The following is a 5,485-nucleotide window of genomic DNA, read 5'->3' on the forward strand; positions in this document are numbered from 1 at the left end:
CATAAGCCCCTCCCCCCTTTTGGAGCTCTGGCGGAGCAACATAGTTGAGCATCTGCAGGTGCTTCCTACCAGCATTCATGGTTGTCCGACGGTGCAACACCCTCCAACGACTTCCAAATGTCCCCCCAACGACACAATATTCCATCACCTCCCTTTGGACCGCCATCACCACTTTCTTCTTTCCCACCACCGCTGTAACAGTTCTCAGCTCCCTTGCTTCTTTCTTCCAGCTTAGACTTTGGCTACCCTATTTCCTCCCCCTTCTCCATCAACAGGTCGATCTCGACCACCTTGCCCAGACAGGAGGCAATCATGCAAAAGAAGTCTCAAAACCAAAATTCTAGCGGAACACCCCCAAATCAAGTACCACACTTCTTCCTTCCTGAAAATGGAGTATTCGTCCCTCCTGCAAAAATAGATTATCAGCCTATCTCTATGAATGGTTGCTGCCATGAACAGCTGATCCAAGTTCTCCTCCAGCTGTAGGCAAATCCACAGCTCAGAAAACCCAATTAATTTAATCTTATACTCCTCTGGTGCCAAACGACAGCATTCATCCAACCAAGTCATTGTCTGTGACAGCGTCGCATCTCCCTTCATCACTGCAACAATTGAGTTTTGCAGCGATTCCCAAGATTTGTGGATTACCTCCAGCTTTATGCAAGCAACCAGCTCCCCTTCAAAGAATTCCATCAAAGATTTAGCAGGCCCCCCAGCATTGTCAGTAGACGCTATGATCTCCCCTGACGGCTCCCTCTCCAAATGACCCTATAAAACTTTCCCCTCTTTTGAAACCCTTTCCCTAAGTCCAAGTTTGGAGCCAAAATGAGCTCTCTGCACCAATAGCTTCTTCCCCCTGTTTCAGAAGAGACTTGAAGATGTTATCTGAAGCTGAAATACCCTAGAATTCCATAGAACTCAAGGAAAACAAAGACCCAATTAATGATGTTACATTCAACGAGCATGACTACCTTCTAATAGACATGTTGATCTTTAAAGACAGTTGTTTCTTTGCAAACATCCCAACATAATGTCACCATAATCGGTCTTCCAAAGAGCCGAGCTCTTTTTCTTTGAAATGGCTTCCAACCCAACTAGCAAAGACTTCGTCAATGGTTTCTCAGGAAACCCAATCCATAAGAGCTCTTTTTCTTTGAAATGGCCTCCAACCCAACTAACAAAGACATTCAATGGTTTCTCAGGGAACCCAATCCATACGAACTCTTTTTCTTTGAAATGGCCTCCAACGCAACTAACAAAGACGTCTTCAATGGTTTCTTAGGAAACCCAATCCATATGAGCTCTTTTTCTTTCAAATAGCCTGCAACCCAACTAGCAAAGACGTCTTCAATGGTTTCTCAGGAAACCCAATCCATACAAGCTCCTTTTCTTTGAAATGGCCTCCAACCCAAACTAACAAAGACGTCTTCAATGGTTTCTCAGGAAACCCAGTCCACACGAGCTCTTTTCGTTTGAAATGGCCTCCAACCCAACTAACAAAGACATCTTCAATGGTTTCTCAGGAAACCCAATCCACATGGGCTCTTTTTCTTTGAAATGGCTTCCAACCCAACTAACAAAGACATCTTCAATGGTTTCTCAAGAAACCCAATCCATACCATTAGAAAGTGGCCACAAAATTATTATTGTTAATATTTTTTATTTTTATTTTTTGAAAGCTTAGAAAGAAAGTGGCCCAAAATCCTTCTAAGAATAGAGCAAATGGATAAAAAGTGGTGAACAAAAATTCTCCTCTCTTTTGCACATAATGCATTAACTAGGAATATCAACTCCTCGGTGAATAAGGTGATCCATGGTGAGAATTTTGTTCACCACTGCAGTTTAGATGAATACTTTGACTCTAGGGGGAACTATGTAGTCCCTCTGGCTAAACTATGGGCAAGTGAAATTGCTTCTCCATTGACAAAGGCAAACGATCTAACCTCAAAGTGAGAAAACAAAAGAAAGCCACTAAGACTCACCATGGTCCTGGATTGCTTAATTTATAATGTTGACAGTCTCATTCCATGATACCCAGATTATTCTCATGCTCCTTTCGAAGACACCCCAAGCCTCCACCAAGGGCAAAAGCATCTAACCTGGATGCATTTCCCGTGTTAGTCAGTCAGAACACTTAAAAAATAATATTTCTCTTGTCGTTATGAATGAATCTACCATGCCACAAGATCAGGGATTACCACTCGAAAGAATTGTCAAACCTAGGGTTCCCCCACCCCTAGGGAGGACAACTACATTAAGGAGTACCTTTGGGTTGAAGTACTTCACTATTACCCTCCAATAGACACTTTGAAGAGGATATCAGAAGCTAAGGTACCCCAGAGCTTCCCAAAACTCTGGGGGAAGAGAGGTTCAATTTACATTTGACGTGCTCGATTACCTTCCCCTATTAGACATGCAAATCTTTCAAGACCCTGTTGTTTCTTTGCGAACCTCCATACAGATTGCTGCCAGAAGCTATCTTCAAAGAATTGAGACTCTTTCTTTAAAATGTCCTCCAACCCGATTAACAAATCCATTATCAAGGTTTCTTGGAAAACCCAATCCATGTTGAAAATTTTCAGCAAGTGAACCCAAGTCTTTTAAAAATTGAGCAATGGATTAAAAAGGTGGTGAACCTAATCCTCTTTCTGTTTATAATGCATTTGCTAGGAATGTGAAGCCTGCGGTAAATGAGGTGATCCAAGGTGAGAATTTTGTTCACCACCAAAGTCTAGATGACTGCTTCAACTCTAGGGGGAACTATGTAGTGCCTCCTTTGGCTAAATCATTGACACGTGAGAATGCTTCTTCATTGAGATGGGCAAACAAAATGTTTAGCATCAACGTTGGAAAACAAAATTCATCAAAAAGAAAAAGCACTAAAGCTTGAACTGATCTTCGATCGCCCAATTATGCTGCTGAGAGAGTCTAATTCCATAGCAACCAAACTCTTATGCTCCTTCAGAAGGAGCCCCGAGCATTCAGCTAGGGCATGAGCCTCGATCCTCAATGGATCTCGTGTTAGTCGGTTGGAGTACTTAAAATAATATTGCATTTGTAATCATCAAGGAACCATCCCATGTCATCTGGTTTGGGTTACCAGAAGAAAAATTGTCAAAGCTCACCCCACTAATTAGGAGAACAACTACTTTGAGGAATAACTTCAGGATGTCGGACATTAGTATTAACCTCCAAAAGACACCTAAAGAGGATATATGTATGCAACATACCCCATAACTCCCCAAATTTCTGAGGGAAGCAAGGTTCAATTCATGTGCAAACCAAAATTTTAAATATCGACGACATCGGCTGATATATCGTACATCCCACCTGTGCGATAAGAAACACACAGATAGTGCCGATATATCTCACATGTTTGATCCGGTGATCATTTTCAATTTACAATCCTTTTTTTTTTTTTGTTGAAATTATGTTAAATCAGTGTCAAATGATTACAAATCCATTGGTTCTTCATGTTTTACATGAAAAATCATCAAGTTGGAGCTTTGATTTTGATATTCATTCGTTCTTCATGTTCTCCATATTTATTTTTTTTCAAAATCTTCCTTCAATTAGCTGAGACTAATTTCGAAGTATTTAGGACTATACGATGAAATGATCATCACATACGCTCTAATTTCGAAATTTGAGTGTAGGTAGAAAATTCAAAAATTTCCCAATTTTTCCGAAATTGCTTGCAATGTTGCACTCCAAACATGAAATCAAGCATGTATGAGGGCTGATCTATTGATTTGTTAAGTCCTTGTCAATTTTCGAAAAATAAATATCATTTTTAATTAAAAATATTAATTTTTTTCCTCAAAATTTCCCTTCAACCGGTTGTCAATTGAGACTAATTTTCAAATATTTGGGAGTGTTTGATGAAATGATCATCACATATACTATATATGTTATGCATTCAATTTGAATATAGTTGCATTAGTTCAATCAGACAACGCATAGCTTAGGACCCTATAAAAAAGAAACCTATTATGTGCACTTCTTTTTTGAGATGTTATGATGCATATTAAGGTCTTTTTTAACAATCCTGAAGTTTCATTGAAAAATTCAACCATTTTCTCAATGTTTCCCAAAAAGTGCGATAAATTACTCAATACAAACGATATATCCTGTGCGATAACCAATACGTATTTGTATCCCAAGGGTGCGATACGTAACGCAATACCAATATTTCGAACATTGGTGCAAACCTCTTGGCACAACAACACCAGTAGCGATCTCCAAAGAATTGAGCCCCTTTCCTTGAAATGGCTGCCAAGTCAACTAGCAATGACATTATCAAGGGTTTCTTGGGAAAGCTGCCCCAAATCATTTGAACAATAGAGCAATAGATAAAAAGGTGATGAACCAAATCCTCCCTTATGCACAAAAAGCAATTGCCAAGAATGTGATACCTGTGGTGAATAAGGTGATCCATGTTGAGAATTTTGTTTGCCACCACAATCTAGATGAACACTTCAACTCTAAGGGGAACCATATTGCCCCTCCAATGGTTAAACTATCGGCAAGTGAAATCCCTTCTCCACTGATGTGGGCAAACAAAATGTTTAGCCTCAAAGTGAGAAAACGAAATTCATCGAGAACAATAGAAAGCCAGTAAGGCTCTCCCTGACCTTCTATTCCCAATTTATAATGTTGAGAGAGTGTCATTCAACTACAACCAGATTTTCATGTTCCCGAGGAAGGAGCCCCTAAGCCTTCATCAAAGACAAGAGCCTCGATCCTCAATGCTCCCCATTTGGTCGGCCGGAATACTTTAAAATAATATCACCTTTGTAACCATGCAGGAACCCACCCATGCCACAAGGTTTGGGATTACCAAGAGAAGAATTGTCAAAGTTAAGCTCCCCCACACTTTAGGAGGACAACTAGATTGACAAAGAACTTTGGGATGTAGGACCTCACTATTAGCCTCCATGAGACACTTGATGAGGATATCCAAAGCTGAGATACCCCAGAACTCCCTATAATTCTAGGAGATGAGGTTCAATTTATGATGTTACACTTGACTCGATCTACTAGCTTCCCCTAACGGACACGAAAAATCTTTAAAGACCCTATTGTTTCTTTGCAAACCTCCCAGCACAACTATACCAGAAGAAATCTCCAAAGAATCAAGTCCCTTTCGGTAAAAAAGAAAACAAAAATAAAAACAAGTTGCGATGTACAACCAGGTGCAGGTGACAACTCCTCAAATGAAATTGGGATAAGTTAAGAATTCAAAATAAAGAAAAAGAAGTTAAATCCAACAGAAAGAACTTTGTTTGAGTTGTAGGCAAGTATTGGCAACTCTTCCAAAGAGCTATTGAGATGAAAATAATGGAGAACGAAAATACAGTATGCGATGATATTAAATCCTGAGACAATGTTAGAGATAATCTTTAAAACCATTGTTATGATAATCCACATCCTAATGTTCCGTTCCCTCCATCCATATTGCCAGTAAGGATTACCTCAAGCATTT

The sequence above is a fragment of the Magnolia sinica genome, chromosome 5 (genome assembly GCF_029962835.1).
Source record: "Magnolia sinica isolate HGM2019 chromosome 5, MsV1, whole genome shotgun sequence".
In the NCBI taxonomy this organism is placed as follows: Eukaryota; Viridiplantae; Streptophyta; class Magnoliopsida; order Magnoliales; family Magnoliaceae; genus Magnolia; species Magnolia sinica.